Consider the following 19,399-nt stretch of genomic DNA (forward strand, 5'->3'; position numbering starts at 1 on the left):
CAACTCTATAAGTCGGCTAAGTCTGCAACTCTGCAAGTCAGACTAGTCAACTGGAGTCAGAACTGACTAGTGCTCAAAACTCCTATAAGGGTTGTTCATGCAAAAACTCTGAACTGCAAAGTTGTTCGTGGCAAAGTATTCTACCTATCCGCAGGTCCGCTGAAGTATTTTCAGCATACGAAGAAGGAAATATCGCAGATTTTCTGAAAATTGAGAAAGAAATACCCAAAAACACATAGCCTTGTAACCCCGAATTTGAGCTATGCTCATCCCGCTAACCTGATTTTGAGTGAGAAAGGTCTTTTGAGTTTTACAGGATGACGGAACCACATATGGATGATCCTATGGCTGAAGACGACCTACCTGAGCCTACCATGAAACAAAAGGTGGATCTAATCATGCTGCAATTGGAAGAGGAACGAAGGGCTAGGCAAGCATTGCAAGCGCAATTGACAAAATTACAAAGAGCGTCTACCGACAAAGAAGAACCTCAAGCTGAAGATTTGATTCGACGTACCATCGACGCCACTCTTGAAGCTCAAACCATTCGCAAGGAATCAAAGATAAGTAAACGAAGTTTCAAATTTCGCACTTTCAATGGCATACGAGAAGGAAAGACTGTTTTATCATTCATTAGCCAGTTTGATGACTATTTCCATGAGGAAACCTATCCAGAAAAAGATAAAATCAAGTGTGTTACTAATCATGTGGTAGACAGAGCATCACTTTGGTGGACTGTAGTACGCAAGAGCATAGAATGTCCTGCTACTTGGAAAGATTTCAAGAAGAAGTTCATGCAGAATTTCCTTCCACCACAATTTTATGAGAAGGCTATCAAGCAATGGGATCTACTTCAACAACGGGATCGTGAGCCTATTCCACAGTATACAGAGCGTTTTTGGAATGCACTCCTACAACTACGCATGCTTGAAGACGTACCAGAGACGACACATAAGCGGAAGTATATGTCTGGACTTCTTGGACATTACTACGCTGAAGTGAACATGTTCAAGCCTGCTACCCTTGAAGACGCCATCTCACTAGCTCACGACACTGAAGATAAGTTACGCGGTAGAGACAGACGACCACAGCAATTCCAAGCCAATGGTAATTATGGATCTAAACAATTCAATTCCAATTTTAGAAGGTTTAATCCAGGTCGTTTCTCTTCACCATCTTTCCGCAAGAATTGGGCTAAACCACCTGCATTACCATCCAATGTCAATCCAAATCCTAAGCCTATTTCACAGCCAAATCCAAATGTACCCAGACTTCCAGCCATTGCAAATAATGTAACCAAAGCCAAGCCAATAGTATGCTATAAATGTCACCAGCCGGGACATCTCGCAGCAAATTGTCATTCAAAGAAGCCACCAGCACATATCAACTATCTTGGAGTCATGGACGAAGACGAGCATGAGGATATGCCTGATTTCACTGAAGATGAAGATGACACTACTACTACTTCCGACACTTTACCAGGTATGCCTACTCCACATTCATTATTGACTATGAAATGTTTGGTGCATGGAAAGGAAAAGACTATCTTGCATGATGACGGTAGTACTCATGATTTTATTTCAGCAAAATTGGTAAAGGAATTGAAATTACAAACTGTACCTACGCATTATCGCATAAAAGCTGCATTTTTAGGTACTAGGTATAATGATACACAAGAAGTGCAAGATTTAGAGATTCAAATTGGTTCATACATTGAAAGAAGAAATTTCTTAGTTGTTCCATTACAGTCGAGTGACATTATTTTAGGAATGCCTTGGCGACACCAGCATAATCTAGATATAGATTATTCCACACACACAATGAATATTAATTTTCAAGGAAAATCTATTACATTATATGGTATGCATGCATCTAATGTCTTTCCACTGCTTTCGCATACTCAAGCAAAACGTGCATTACGCAAGAGTACTAAATCATATCTCATTTGGGTGAATGAATTGCACGCAAAGGAAAATCATATGCACCCTAGGCATAAGGAATTTCTTGCATATTTTAAGGACTGTTTTGTAGAAGACCTACCACCAGGTTTACCTCCTTCACGTCCAGAAGACCATAAGATTGATTTGATCCCTGGCACACAACCACCTTGCAAAGCACCATATAGGCACAATCAGATAGAGCAAAAAGAAATCCAGAGCCAAGTTGAAGAATTACTAAATAGAGGTTTAATTCGACCTAGCAGTTCTCCATTCGGTGCACCTGTACTTTTAGTCAAGAAAAAGAATAATACCTATCGTATGTGTATTGACTACCGAGCTTTAAATAAGATCACTGTAAAGAATAGGTATCCTATACCTAGAGTTGATGACCTTATGGACAAACTGCAAGGATCTTCTACATTTAGTAAAATTGACCTTAAGTCTGGTTATCATCAGGTGAGGCTAGATAAATCTGACATATTTAAGACTGCATTCAGAACACAGTTTGGCCATTACGAATTCTTAGTCATGCCATTCGGATTGACTAATGCACCTGCCACTTTCAGTAGAATGATAAACTGTATCTTTTTGAAATATCAGCACTGTGTGATTGTTTTCTTTGATGATATTTTGGTGTTTAGTCAAAATGAGAAAGAGCATTATGAGCATTTGTCATTAGTTTTTCAGTTATTGAAAGAAAATCAATTGTTTGCAAATCCTGAAAAGAGTGAATTCTTTAAGACAAAAATTGAGTACTTAGGTCATATTGTATCATCTGAAGGAATTAAAGTTGATCCTAAGAAAATTGATGCAATATTGAATTGGCATGTTCCTAAAAATGTGCATGAGTTATGCTCATTCCTTGGTCTTCCTAGTTTCTATAGGAAGTTTGTACGTAATTTTTCATTACTTGCTTTACCATTAACCAAACTTCTCAAGAAAGGAATTGTTTATCAATGGACTAAAAATCAACAGAAATCCTTTGACTTACTGAAACATGCATTAACCAATGCCCTTGTTCTACAGTTGCCTAACTTTAATAGACCATTCTTTCTAGTTGTGACTGATGCTAGCGGATCAGGAATAGGAGCCGTACTAATGCAAGACAACCATCCAATAGCATATTCCAGTTGTAAGCTGAAACCTTCTGAGCTGAAATATTCCACCTATGACAAAGAACTATTAGCAGTAGTACAAGCATTAAGACAGTGGAAACACTACTTAATGGGTTCAGAATTCATGATAAAGACCGACCAGCAAAGCATTAGACTTTTACTTAGCCAACCCCAAATTTCTGACTTAGCCAACTCCAAATTTCTGACCGTCGTATCAAATGGGCTTCCTTTATTCAAAGTTTTCATCCTATCATTCAATATCAACCTAGGAAAGAAAATGTAGTTGCTGATGCATTGAGTAGAAGACATGCAATTCATAATATTTCTGTCATATCTTTTGATTCTTTGATTGCTATGAAAGATACATATCACCAGTATATTACTTTTCATTCTGATTGGCATAAATTACTTCAAAATAATTTCATTCCTGTTGATTCATTGTCATATAATGATGGATTTATGTTTTATGAAAAGAGACTGTGTGTTACTATTCCATTCCGATCTTTTGTTTTGAATGAAATTCATTGTCCCCCATATCAAGGTCATAGAGGTATCATATCTACATTGCGTATGTTAACTGAAGATTTTTATTGGCCGCATATTGATGCAGATGTATCTAATTTCGTTTTTGAATGTTTGATTTGTCAAAGAATAAAGAGACATCATGGTAAACAGTATGGATTACTAATGCCTTTATCTATTCCATCTAAACCTTGGGAACATATTTCTATGGATTTCATTACTGGTTTACCAAATACTAAATCTAACCATGATATGATTTGGACAGTTGTAGATAGATTTAGTAAGCAAGCATATTTCATTCCATGTAAGAAAACTTTAACAGCATCACAAGCAGCACAGTTATTTTTGAAAACTGTTTTTACTAACCATGGATTGCCAAAAGTTATCATTTCAGATCGTGATTCTAGATTTTGTAACAATTTTTGGATTACACTATTTGCTAATCTAGGCACAAAGATTGATTTCTCATCTGCATTTCATCTAGAAACTAACGGACAAACAGAAGCCACAAACAGCACCATTCTAGATCTTTTACGTGCATATACTATCTCTAAACCTCAGACATGGGACACTCATTTGCATTTATTACAGTTTGCATATAACAATACACCGCACACATCTACAAAGAAAGCACCGTTTGAAGTCATTTATGGATATAGATTGTCTACACCTGTTGCATCTTTGTCTAATAAAATTCAGAGTGCTGATGATATTGCTAGTATGCATAACAGTATTTTTGATGAGGTTAAGGACATGATTGCTAAAGCCCAGCAATCATATACCAAACAAGCCAACAAGAAAAGACAAGCCATGAATTTCAAAGCTGATGATTATGTTTGGCTGAGAATAGAAAAACGTAGACTGCAAAGTGTAGATAGACATCCAGTTGTCAAATTAGCTCCTAGATTCTATGGACCATTTAGAATCATTCATAAGATTAATGATAATGCATTCAAGTTAGAATTACCATCTCATTGGAAAATTCACAATACATTTCACATTAGTTTATTGAGACCATTTAGAGGCCAATTACCTATCCACCCTGTTTATGAAAACCCACCTTTATTAGAGGAAGAGACTGAAATACTTGAACCAAAAGCTATCATAGACACTGACTATATGACCACTAGAACTGGCCGAAGGTATTCTAGATATCTAGTAAAATTTAAGAACCATCCTGTAGAGGAAGCACAATGGATGCACGCTAGAGACTTAAATGCTTTCCCCACTCTGTTAGCTCCACATTGATCTAATAGCAGTTGAGGTCAATTGCTATCCCACCCCGGGGGTATGATGCCAAGAGGCATATTCCACGGTGGATTCCGTGAGGTTTTACGGTGGATTCCGTAAACTTGGATGACCGGGGCTCATACACAAAGTGGATTCTTTGTGCGAGAAGTTAATGGGGACGCCTGTCCTTTTCGGGCGTTTCATTAATTTCGTGTGTACATGGGTGATTCCATAGTGGGTGATTCCGCAAAATACATATTAAATTAATAAACGTTTATGAGTTTAGAGTGCGCACTCGTAATAAATTAAGGTTAGGATTTATTTCTAACCAGTTGATTTACTTATGTAGCTGAAGACTGCTAGGTATTCACTTTTGTCGGTTTAATTGTATTATTTTACTAACGATTGTAAATGCTTCAGTTGATGTGTAGAGATAGCAGCAGTGGCGGAGGAAAGCATTGGAGTCTAGCGAGTATTTGACCTATGGATTATATTTTGATAGGCGCCACGCCTATATTTTGTCATGTCTATTGAGATATCGATTATTTATTATTATTTTGTATGCGCCTATGTGCACAGATATGTTATTTCTATTTGGACATTGAGATTGGGCGTGCCAGACTCCATGGGCACCGTCCATTAGCTTTATTTCCTATTTTTGTAGAAAGCAAACTCAAAAGCTAAAAGCTTGTCATATTTTTGTAAATTGGGCTATTATTGAGCATGAAGATGGAAATATACATAAAATACATGCTTTGTGAAGCGCTCACACAAGGCATGGGGGGAGATTGAACCCAATTGGTCTCTTGCTTCTTGTCGTTCATGCTTTTACATTGTTTTTTGTGCAAAAAGGTAGAGTTCATTGTTCTTGGGGACCTTCCGGGATTCACTACGTGAGCATACAGTGACCGATCTGTGCACCAGTTGTCGTAAGTTCTTGTTATTGCATGTCCTTTTTTCATTTTCCTCTCTTTTCAATTGCGATATATTCTTGCTTTTTTTGGATTACCCCAAGGTGTTAGTGGTAGGGGGCAAGGGAATGGAAGGTTTTCTATTCTCACTAAATAAATAAACAATACAAATACATTTCTTGAATTTTGCTCTATTTTTGTTCTAGAGACAAATTGCCCATTAAGTGAAAGCTTTTCATGTGGAAGTTGTGGAGTCATGTTAGTTAGCTTGTGGAGCTTACATAAAGGCTAGACAAAGATTTTATGCAATCCCCTAGAGTGATGGTTTTTTGTATCTTATTAAAAATTAATATGAATATTATTTTTCGAAGTCATTATCATGTATTAAAGACTGTGTTGATGAACCCTATGTAACAAGATAATAAAAGGAATATATTTTCATATGTCAAACAGTGTGATAGCATAGCCTACCTAGTTTGGTAACTAAAGCAAATGCCATTGAGGAAAGTGGGAGGTGTGAATCATAATGACTAATGACTATGGTGGGGTTGAGCAGATAAGCTAGATAGCTTTCCTTTATCCCTCACTCATCTCATGCTATTTCCACCTTGTGAGTTGGAGGCATGTAGATGCTTTTTGCTTGGGGAGGAGCTATCCCACCCTGTGCTTGTGGGGTGGGAACAAATAATTAAATGGTATATCCTCTCTCTCTCTCTCTCTCTCTCTCTCTCTCTCTCTCTCTCTCTCTCTCTCTCTCAAGTGTTTTTTAGTGCAATTCAATGCAAACTAATATTTTATTTGTATTTCATGCATATAACTTGATATTTCATTGTCTTCTTCATGGTGTTTGTTGATAACTCAATCTACTAGCACATTGATTTCACTATGTCCATTTTCCTCTGCAAATGTTGATGATGGTTCATTTTAGTGATAGTAAGTTTATTTTGATGTCATCGTATCTTTTTGTCTTAAAGAGGATAAAATATGTCTACTTGTATCTATAGTTTATCATTTATTTTCATGTGTGCAACATCAAGGCCCTTTTGACTTTTTGAATGCTTAGATATGCCACATATAAAAGTAGGTCGTTCATTGACTAGAAATGTAATAATATCCAATTCCCTAATAAATTTTCCTAGATACGTTTTAATTTGTTTGCCATGCATCGTTTTATTTGTTTCCAATGGAATTAGTTATGAAGTCATTAATTTGGCTGCAAATTTGAAGCAAATACAAATGCATATGACAATATGTAATTTTCATTATGTTGTGAAAATGCAATTGATTGGGGGGAACACACACACACACACACACACACACACGACGATGATGACCAAAACATGTTTTTGCAATGGTCTCTCCATTTCTTTGTAAGGAAGGAGACTAAGATGAGAGAGAGATAGGAAGATCAGAGAGAAAAGAGAGAAAGGCATGGAAGGTGAAGGCAAGAAGGTTGGAGATGAACAGGATTTGTATAACTCAATGAATGTTGAAAAAAACAATCCTCTTACAACTTATACTCATGCTAGTGTGGCTAGAGTATTTTCATATTCTTGTTGGGGATAAAGGCGCATGTGCCTAACCGACTATGTATCACTACATTGATTGTACCCGCACACCTGCACATTGCAAGTGGCGGCACCCATCACTGTCACTCCATTCTTTATTCTTTCAATGACATTTGAATAAAGGGAAGGCTGGTCAAACATTGTGACAATTGGAGTTCCCACATCTTGAGTTTCTCTCTCTTGCTCTCTTGCTCTATCCGCCATAGCTCACACCTTTCTTACTTTTGCTTGCTCATGCTTCCACTTGGGCTTCTCTCTTCAACTAGTATTAGAGCCTTCTTCTCTGTGAGCTCAAGCTCAATCCGGCATTTCTTTAGCTCTCATTCGAGTTACCTATAGCAGGGTTTCACCATTGGCAACCATAGCTCCACCTCCTGAGGTTCATATTGAGTTGTCATTGCTCTAGGACTTCTCATGACCTATCGGGGCTATCTCAGGGCATTCTTGAGTCTACATTGAGCTTATTTTAGGAGTATTTAGCTCAATATTTTGGGCTGGAAACACAAAAACGTTTTTTCAGCTATGGCCATTTTCAAACACTTGTGCTTGCTCAACCACTCCCCTGGCATTAGACAAAGGCTTTGTCATTGTTTACCACTCCTCCCGGCATTGACCATTAACATTGAGCATTGGTTTTGAGTCATTGAACTTTAGCTATTAACTATGCAAACATGACAACATGCTATCATAAAATAGGAACAGCAATATCTTCAATGTTTGGAGCTCATATATGCTTCTTGGGATGCCCGTATACCTATGTTTTGTTGCCATATACTTGGGGGATCATATATCATTGGTTTGAGATGCCATTGGATTGATTTGAGCACTCTTTTAGCTTAATTTTCTCATAGATATCACTATTTTCATAATAGGGTTGAATGCTATTTATCTAGGAAATGTCATGCTCTTGGCTTATGTGATGCTCTCGAGATGGTCATTTGATACTAGACACTTGGGGAATATTTGGCCAATGTATTGGAATGCTTTTGGACCAATTTAAGCCCATCTTTGGCTCATTTTTATTGTCATTTTAACTACTGTAATAAGTGGGTTGAAGGCTATTTTATTAGTGAAAACATATACCTATTGCTTATTATTGATGCTTCTCAACTACTTGGGATGATACATTGATGTATGTGGTTGACGCCACATGCTTAGCCATGCTTTCAGAATGCTTTTGGGCTTCAATTGAGCTCACTTTTGCTCAAACTTGATTGTCATTTTACTATTGTACATACAGTGGACAACAAGCTTTTAATAGGGATAGTCTATGTCTAATGCTCTTTCATGCTATTCGGGCATTCTATCAAATGCATTGATGCATGACATTGAAGCTCTGTGCGTGTTTATGTTATTGAGTGCATTTGAGCTTTGATTTTAGCTTAGGACATTTAACATTGGTTGTCAATTACTTCATTGGATGCTTCAAAGGTCTATGACCTTACTATAGGCTTGAAGCTTTTATTTGGTCTTATGCTCCCCCGGCTATGTACTTGATGTATCTTGGATCCACTCATATGAGGCTTTGAGGTTTTTTGCTCATCTGACTTTTATTCCAATGGTAGCCGCTTACTTGACACTTGGATGTTACATTGAGCTTTGGATTTTATCTGCAGCAGCAGTGAGCTTGAGTACGCTATACTTCATTTTTAGCATGTTGTAATTGTGGACTATTGTATTATTTGTGAGAGTAGTCTTCTCCATTTGATGTTATTTTGGTCATAGTTTGTGGACAGCTCATTATTTGGTCCGTACCTCCTATTTTCAACTTGTTTTGGCTGTGGTTTTAGGGTCGTGTGTAGGTATTACAGTAGCATGTTTGGCCTATATTGTGCCTCTTTTTTCTTACAGTATAGCTGATCATTCAAATGACAGTGCCATCTTCAACATTGAAAAGTTTGGTAGCAATTATGGCTATTGGAAGACCCAAAATTGGCAAGTTTTGGTGCAAAAACTCAGATTAGGCCAATCAAATGTAAAAGCGTTAAGCTTGAAGGTCATGATCGAGATGTATGGGATAACTTAGATGAGCTTTGCAGGCCCATTTCTAACATTGTAAAGTCTACTGGCACTTCATAAATTTTAACAAGGCATAGGTAAAGCTTTGAGCACATTTGGGTGCTAGTTTCTTCATCCCCATTAGCTAGTTGAACCTTTATTGGATGTTGCAAATCTATGGATAGACACTTCAATCAATCCATGGTTCATTTATTAATGAAACTATAGGGTGCTATCACTATCTATTAGAATAAAAACATTCTTCCCATGGATGCTCCCTTGTATTTGAAGCATCCTTGGACTTCTAGAACTAGTCCATGCATCCATTGAGATGGAGTAGGCTAAAGTGATAACATGAGAAAATTCATTCCCCCTCGGATCAATGGTACATGCCTAGTTGGGCCAAAGGGAAAGCCATTGGATGGATCATAAAATTGTTAATGACCATCCTCCTCTTCACAATCTTCAAATTTAATACGACTCATGAAATATGGATCCTTATCTTTATCTTCAAAATCCTTAATGAAAAACATGCTATTGACTTTGGCCTTTTTATACACACATTTAGAGGCATGGTTTGATGTATATTTCCACTCACACTTACAACACAAGCCTTTTTCCTTTCTTTCTTGCGATAGGTCTATGGGAATAAAATTTTGATTGCCTTGAAAAGTTGATCCTTTTGGTTTGTTATACACTTGTGTATTCTCTATTTTATAACTATTTGCTAGTTTGAAATTACTTCAAGGCTTAGAAGTCCACTATGTATTTTATTGTTGCCATAAGTGTGATCAACTTGCTCTTGCTTAAAATGATCTTTAGTTGCATAAGTGGGTTGAAATGTAGGCTCTATTCTTGTAGAGGTGCGAACTCATGCTCAACTGCCAAGACCCACGGACCGCTTATTGTTTCAAGCGTTTCAAGCAAACACCTATGGCTATCTCTCACTTAGTCGATGCACCTTCGATCCTACCGGGGTGTAGTGAGCTTACCTTGATGCCCAAATGAGTTGCCTCCTCCCTTGAGCACATAGGTAGCTCCACGATTCGTGATGCGAGCTCAAGCAACCTCAAGCCTCCACCTTCAAGCTCCATTCTCCATAGCCACACACAAGAGAAGAGAAGAGAAGAAGAGAGGATATGATAGAGAGCTTCTTCTCCTTGATCCCTCACCCTCACACTCTCACACTCCCTCTCTCAAGCACACACAATCAAGCAAGAAGGAGAGAAGAAGATGAGTCCACTTTGCCACATTCCTAAGAATGAGCTCCTCATTCACTTTTTAACTTTATATACAAAACCCTAAATCCCTTTTGGATGGTCATCCCCATATCCCTTTTTTACATGGCCGCGGTTGTGGCCGTAGGCCCTTTTTTCCATTGTTCTCCTATCTTCCTAGCTTTCTTTCTACTGCCAGTTTGCCTTTACAATTTGCACAGGAGGGAGCCTAGCCCTCTTTTACAAAAAGTTTTAGGGGTGCCTTGCATTTAAAAATGTGCTTTTGCCTTTGACTTAGTCTTTGAGGCCGCCCTTGCGCTTTTCGACCATTTTCCTTCCTGCTTCTTTTGTTGTGTCCAATTTCCTTTAGGGCTGCCTCTTTTAGCTCCTGACTTGCACTTTTTCACATTTTTCGCTTTTTCTTGTGTTGAGGTTAACATTACCCCCCTCCTAGCCTAGTGCCAGTCCCATGGCATTGATGGGCAGTAGTTGGAAGGTGGGATGGGTGTAGCTATATGGCTTTTTTGAGTTTGTATACAAGCCCTTGTGGGGGACTGTGTTGGGTGGATCGGCCCTTGAAATTGAATATGGTGTTGGACGTGGCCCTTCATTGATGCTGGGTAAGGGGATCTATCCTTTGAAATTGAAGATAAATTTGGGTGGATCCTTCTTGGAGAATGGTGGATAGACGACTCCATTTTTGAAATTGATAATGGTGCTTGACAGATGCCTCCTCCCGCCTTCCGAGGGTGCTATGACTTGAGCTTAACATGGCTCTTCCTTATGCTCTTCAAGTTTGCATTACCCCTTCACCTATGCCCGTGTTGCAGACTTTCCCACTTGCACATGAGGGAACCCAACACTTTTTATAAAATGAATTACATTGCGCCTCACGCTTTCCTTGTGTGAGAGCCTTGGGAGGTGCTCCCTCACCCTTGAGAGAGCCTTGCTAAAACATTTGATGCTTTCCTTCATCTTGGAGAGAGCATCCTTCATCCTTGACAGGACCTCCCTCATCCTTAAGAGGACCTCGCCAAAGTAGTTGGAGTTCCCCCACATTGTTTCTGAGGTTGCCATCTCTTGCATTGTTCCGAATGAGCTTCTTCATTCACTTTTTGAGCTTCCTTGGTCTGCCTCTGCTTTGTTTTGGCTGCACAGTGACATGTAGTATAGGATTACTCCCCTCCTAGACGGGTGCTAGTTTCTTGACACTTGCGATGTTGAGATGATGAAGATTCCGTGATTGAAAAGGGTGGTCGTGTGAGTTGATGATGATGGGGCCTTGTGGGGATTGGTCTTGGGGAGGGATTGATTAACTGGTTGAGGTGGTGGGGGCCAAGAATGTATTGCATGGATGATGGGGCCTCCAAAGTTGGTGGGTTGCAGCATTTGTTTTTACCTGAAAAGAAAAGAAGGTGCACTACCTGGGGGTGCCTACCTTACTGTGTGGTGCATAGTGATCGTGCGAGTGGAACTAGGAGTTGGGTCAAAGGGTGGTATCCCACACTTGATGATCCAGTTTGTGCATCATTGGAGGTGCGTTGGGCAGCTTAGGGAGACAAGTCTGAAAGTGTGCCCTAAGTGTGAAGTGGGGAATCAAAATGGGTTAGGGGGTTAGAGATGGAGCTAACCGACTGAAGCCACCCACCGAATGTTGCTAACTTGAGAACCCCTAGGTGCAATGATTGTGACCTTCGTGCTTTTTTTTTTGAAAGTTACATAGTCTGACGAGAGATAATCTTCTCGTCATTCATGTCGGGAGAGGGTGGAGTGGGAGGCTTACGAGATTTACTAAGGAATTGCTAGCTTTGCAGGTACCCTACGAGGTTTAGGCGCACTTGGAGAGTGGTGCTGGAAAGAAATGGATGATTGCAACGTGTGAAGCGGCTATCATTCATATCTTCCATGAGGGCTAAGCAAAATGAAGAAAGTAGAGCTGCTCGCATCATGAATCTTGCCATGGCACAGCTATCTATTCCATAGGGATCAAAAAAGAGGGGTGGAAGGTGATGCTCTTGTGGTGTGGGATCCTGTCTAAGTAGTATCCTAAGTAGTCTAAGATAATTACATGTAGTGATGAAGGCGGGATCAGGACAAGAGGAGAATTCGTCAATGAAATGGACTATGGAATCATATAGGTCCTCTAGCGCGAAAATGAGAGCCTCTTTAGGTTTAGTAGCATTGGTGTTGTAGATCCATGGAAAGCCATACCGGCCGTGGAGTGCATGCGAGAAGCGAGCTTTTTGAGTGAGCTTCTCTAGGCAACCTCCATTTCTTGTTCCACATAGTCCACTTATTCCACCCCTTGATTTTTTCGACCTCCACCACCATTACCACAACAACTTCCTCCACCATCACTGCCACGGCCGTTACCACCACTGCTACCACCACCACCACGCTACCTCCACCACCATCTCTACGGCCGCCGCCAATACTGTTGCCATCTCCACCACCACTGCCATTATCCCCACCACCTCCATGATTGCTACCACTACCTTTACTCACACACACACACACACACGTACTCTCTCTCTCTCTCTCTCTCTCTATTTCTCCCTCTACGTGTATAATCTCTTTTTCTCTTTCTAGCACACTTGATCAAATAGCACTCCATCTCATGTAAACGATTTCTCTCTCTCTAACATGTAACGTGTATTCATTCATGCAATCACCTCGGAAGAATGGAACACCACAGCCCACACCTCTCTCTCTCTCTCTCTCTCTCTCTCTCTCTCTCTCTCTCTGTCTCTCACAAATTACTCCATGTCTTTACTCTCTCTCAGTTTAGGGTTGTACATGCAATTTCTCCCTCTCACTCTATATTCTCTCTCTCTCTCTCTCTCTCTCTCTCTCTCTCTCTCTCTCCTCTACACACACACACACACACACACACGTGTACATATATGTACGCATATAAATCTTAATCACTCACTCACTCTCCGTGATTATCTCCCTCCCTCTCTCAATTTCTCTCTCTCATGCATGCGATTAGTCCACATTGTATCATAATTCCTCACATCAGATTATGGCACGTGTTGTAACAAATGCTTCTCTTAAATCCTAAACACGTCACACACACACACACACACACACACACACACACACACAATGTGAATGCTTGGATAGCCACTCAGTGTTTTTAGAACTCTAATTTCAATGCATTGATAGCTCCCTCCCCTCCCCCTCTCTCTCCCAATATGATACAAGACAATTCAAACAAGCAATCCAAATGTACATTTATATTGTGTTAACTTTGGGAAACATGCTTTTGCTTGTCAAATTAAGAGAGACAAGTTCACCAAAGGCTTGCCATCCAAATGGATTTTATAACTGTGACTTCTCGACAAAATAAAATGTGGTTGTGCTAAGAGGTAGTGTTGGCATTGCATTGTTTGTCACTATATAGGTGGTGTTGGAAAAGTTATTATGCTTCCAAATACAATGTGCAAGTTTTCTTTAGTGAGTGTGGGTTGGTGTATAAACATGTTGGCATTTGTATCCATCCCAAATACTCGGAGGTACACACAGTATAGGTGCTTGCATGCCAAAAACGCTTTTCCTTTTGCGGCACAGTCCATGAAATCCCAACAATTACATGTTGGATTCTTTGCAATGTGCACATCATAACACTCATGCATGACACTTGAGTTAGATGTCTCTAGTTTAAAAACCTCATGCTTCAAGGCCTTCACCACTGTGTGGCCCTTCACAGTTGCATCTAGAGCCAATGCTGAGTCTATCCTTTTTCCTACAACATGTGAAACACCTCTTCGACAATTACATGAACCCTCGTTAACATTCGCCTCTTGTGCCATCTTTTGTAAAACAACCCGCCACTCTCCAACATGTGGATTTCTTCTACAGTCAAATTAGTGCCTCATGCCACTAGCCATACTTGTGGAACCTTGGGTGGTGCATGTTGAATGGAAGAACAAATGTTCCATGTACGGTCCACACTATCATTACAAAACCACATGAACTGGCGCCGCATTCCATGTTGATTGCTAGCTTCTCCTCTTGAGCTAGACCACTCCATGATGACCCAAAATGAAGGTGTAGGCACCCCATGTGACGTATTTTTTATAGGTTTTTTGCATTTTCCCTCTCTAGCTCCCAACCATCCTTGAAATTGTACATGGTTGCGAGCTAGAATCCTTCTTATAGCCCAAATGGTTCATGAGGGACTGTCTCCACCACCATTTCCTCCGAACAATTTGGTGATAACTCAATGAACTTGGATGGCAAAAGTTTGTTTCTGAACATATTAAAGATTGTGCTCAAATCTTGTCTAAATTAGAAGAAGTCCATCTTACTCTTTCAGGAGCTAAATCTGTTTTTGGAGTTGAAGAAGTCCTTGTGGTATGTGTGGTCCATATGGCCAAAAGCCTTCTCCATCCAAAATAGATGCTATTAGCAAAATGCAGGAAGAATGTACAAATGTTTTAGAGGTGAGAAGATTTCTTGGTGCATGTGTCTTCTACCTTATTTGGATACCACATTTTGCTCATGTTGCTGAAAGTCTTTATCAGCTGCTAAGAAAGGGCCAAAGGTTTATATGGGAAAAAGAACATACTCAGGCTATTCGGAAACTCAAGAAAATGCTGATTTCAGCCCCCACTTTAAAAAGGGCTAATTACTCTAATGGACAACCCATTATACTCATAGTGGACACAAGTCCTATTGGAATAGGATGGGCAGTTGGTCAAGACGACCTTGAAGGCAACATATATGTAATGCGCTTTGGAGCGAAGGTTCTTAATGAATGACAAAGAAGGTATGCTCAAATTAAAAGAGAACTTTGGGGAGTAGTAACTGCATTAAAATGTGATAGGGAGTACTTCATGGGCGCACGCGTTATAGTTGAAATAGATTGCCTTCCACTCTTGGGCATGATCGCCAACTGTTCCACTCCCGACATAGCCATGCTAAGATGGATAGCCTATATCAAATCCTTAAATCCTGATTTGAAACATATTGCAGGTAGAGATAATCCAGTTACTGACATGCTTTCGCATGCCAGATATAGGGATAAAGAAGAAATGATGGATGAAGAAGAATCAGAGTTTATAAATGATGCTGTAAATGCAGGTACAAATCTGAAAACAACAAGTATAGCTGAATCTAATGTTGATTCAATAGTCAAAAATGCAGGTACAACAAAAATTACAGCAAGTACAACAGGTTCAGCTGCTAAAACAAATTTTACATTAGCAAGGAAGGATGAAACAACCAAAGAAGGACAATGGACAGCTAGTAAACAACATGTTCAATGTTTTGTTATGGTTTGTTCACACTTTAAAGAAGAATATTATGCAGATGATTGGCTAAAAATTGGCCAATTTTTGAGCACTATGACAAAGAAGGAAGATTGGAGTAATGAAGAGTTCAAGAGAATTAAGAGAAAAGCTTATGGTTTTTTTCTTAAAGATGGTTATCTTTGGAGGCATGCGAAAAAGAAAGGAAGGGAGTCTGTTTGTGTCTTAGGAGATAAAAAGACTCAAAGACAAGTCATGCAAGAATTTCATGAAAGCCTATTAGCTGGTCATAGAGGCATATGGGGCACTTTTGCCAAAATAAAAGAGAAATTTTGGTGGCAAAACATGTATAAAGACATTGAGCATTTTGTTGAGTCTTGTCATGTTTGTCAAATGTACTCTATGGTAAAGCATAGAGATGGGCTTCAGCCTACCTATCCTTTATCCATTCACTATAGATGGGTTATTGATTTAGTAACCATGCCTACAGGAATTTGGAACATGAGATATCTAGTACTTGCTAGAGAAGATCTCACAAATCAAGTGGAAGGAAAAGCCTTGACAACAAAGTCTACTCATGCTGTTTGTAGATTTTTACTTGAAGAAGTATTTTGCAGGTATGGATGTGTTGCTAAAGTAACTGCTGATAGAGGAGAATTGGATGCTGATGAGGCTCGCCATTTCTTTGCTCAATTGGGAATTAAGCTATCTCTTACTTCAGCCTACAACCCTAAAGGCAATGGTAAGAGTGAAAGAAGTCATCAACCAATTCTTAAAGCTTTAGCAAAATCATGCAAAGGAAAGATGAGGGAATGGCCTAAAATGCTACCATTCGCATTATGGGCTGATAGAACTACCGATAGTGCAGTGACAAGATATATGCCGCCGACTGAACTTATATATGAACAGCCACCTGTTATGCCTATTGAGGAATCCATTGTCACATGGAGTATCTTACCTTGGGATGAAGGCATAAATAGAGAAGAGTTGCTGTCTCTGTGCATAAGGCAACTCGAAAGAAGGCCAGAAGATGTCAAAACAACCATTGAAAGGCTGAAAACAGCAAGATTAAAGAATAAGAAGAGGTTTGACAAGCATCATCGACTCCATCCAAGAGCTATTCAAGAGAATGATTGGGTACTTGTCTATGATAGCAGCCTGGACAATCAATATAGTGCTCATAGGAAGTTAGCCAAGCGATGGTTTGGACCATATGTTGTAAAAGTAGTACATAATAATGCTACTTACTCTTTGGTTGAAATGGATGGGACCATGATTAAGATACCAATAGCCGGGAAAGGAATCAAACTCTTCAAACGAAGAGAATCTTCAACTTATGAACTTGATGACTTAGATATGAGCCCTCTACTTGAAGACATAAAGGAAGAAAAAGACTTAGAGAATGAAGATGAAGAAATATTAGAAGAAGACCCTCCTTGACCTGTAATCTTACGAAATGGCACATGCCGGAGGATGTGCAGGTTAGGAGGGGGTGAATGTCAAAGAGTTTACTGTTCATAATATAAATCATGGGATTCTTATGAACACATAAGAACTTCATTGGGAGTTATATGAGGAATTTGCATACAAAATTCAGACATTGTTATCCAATAACCAACTTAGTTACATAAGTTCTTTTGTATTTAGCATATAATTTTCAGTTATACCATGAATATTGATGAAAAATAAGTCTATGGGAACCTACAACTTGGTCAACTGAAAGTAATTGATAGTCTGCAGGATAAATCACATTGATTCAGGTGCAAAAATATGGTTAGAACTCAAGAAAAATGCCAAAAGTTGCCAAAAGTCCATTAAGTTCACAGGGGACTTGAAGTAATAGACTTAAGTGACCAGCAAGTGACCTGGGTAGGTCAAGAAGTGACCTGGGCCTGAGCAGGGAGCAGCCCGCATTTTTCGGCGCAAAATGCGGGCTGCACAGTCTGAGCACAACTGGAGAAAGCTGAAGCTATGGTGCATGCTTTGGAGCATGCAAACTGAAGATCAACAGGCCCAGAAGCTGAAGATGTAAATATGCTGAGAGCTCCACTTCTCTGCCCATTTGGTCTGACGAAAATGCATGTTGAAACAGTCTATAAAAGGGGGAAATTTGAGAGAAAAGGATTCAGCTTGCTCTTATGCGCGACTTCTATCATTTTGTCTATCTCATTCTTGGTCCAATGAAGCCCGACTTGTACCCAAGTACTTGAGTGACTTTGGGGCAAGCAAAGGGTGAGGATTTTGAAGATATATGGGCTGTTACGGGCTGAAATAACCAGTCATAAACAGGGCAGCCCACTGTTATTCTCCATTTTTATGAGCAAACAAGAGATTTATGTGGTTGTAATGGAAGGAAATGACCTCTTTTCATAAGGACTTTGTTCATTAATGATTAGAGGAGCTTCTTCATGAGTTTATGCACTCATTTTGAGCTTGATTATGGGCTGGAATTTTATGTTTTAAAACAAGGTTGAAGCTAAAATTATGCTTCTTCAATTCATTTCATGTATCATTGGCCCAAATCTTGAATGTATTTGAGTCTATCAACATAATACTTGTTCCAAAGGGTTGAAATCCATCTATGTACTTGAAATAAAAGCCATTAGAACTTGCATTTGATATTCATAATTGAATTGAGAATTTGAAAATATCCTTTATGATATGATATATGTATCTAGAGGCATCTGATGTAATCAAGATAGAGTTATTTCTTCCGTCCATGTATGCTAAATACATAGAGAAAAAGCTTGAATTCTTCTTCCATATCTAAATCATTTCTAAATCTCGGATCTTATTAAACCCCAATCTATTTCCCCTTCTTGAACTTTGAATCCTAAACTCCTCTTCTGCACTAAAGCCCCGGTGGTAGACCTTCAGCCCTTAACACGATGACAACGTTCATATAGGAGCTTGTCATAGTGGTCGTTAAGATATTCTTGCTCTTCCTAGGATAGAGGATATTGCAAGTATTCCTCAAGTTACTCCTTAGGAAATGTACCCATGTCTGCAAGGATGTAAGCTTGCTCAATTGCTATCTCATGTAAGGTTTTGGGAGTTTCCCTAGGCTTTAGCATGGTTGGGGGCTTAGGCCTAGATGAGCAGGATTGGTCAATGCTAGGATTGCTTATGTCCTCGAGGTTTTCATGTTTCTCCTGAGACTTTGCTGTTATTGTGTCATGGTTCTCCTCAGATGTGATTGGTATACTTTTGTCAACCTATTGTGACAGTGCTGTATCCACTCTTGATTGGTCAATGCAAATTCTGTTGTTGTCAATGGATTGAGTATTGCAAGCAACCGTTAATAGTAATGGTTGCTTTGACTTATCAGAACACGCGAATGTGTTTGAGGTTTCACCACTGTTAGGAGAGATGGAAATGGGTTCATTTGTGGGTGGACTCGATGCTTTATTCCTCAGCTCTTCAGCACTCTTGGTCCCAATCTTCTTGGCATCTACAATCACTTGTAACTGCTATTGTTTTTGTTGTTTTCTTCTCTTTTCCTTGGGCAATTGAGGTGTATCATTTAAAGATTCTAGACCCTGAACTAAGTTAGCCATTGATGTGCTTGGTTGGGGCCTCAGCCATCTCTTCCTCTAATGTGTCCTCTTGGGATGTAGTTGCATCTTGCTGAACAACCTTGTTA

This window comes from Lygodium microphyllum, chromosome 22, assembly GCF_053477565.2.
Source record: "Lygodium microphyllum isolate KBCC chromosome 22, Lygodium_microphyllum_v1.1.10, whole genome shotgun sequence".
NCBI lineage: Eukaryota > Viridiplantae > Streptophyta > Polypodiopsida > Schizaeales > Lygodiaceae > Lygodium > Lygodium microphyllum.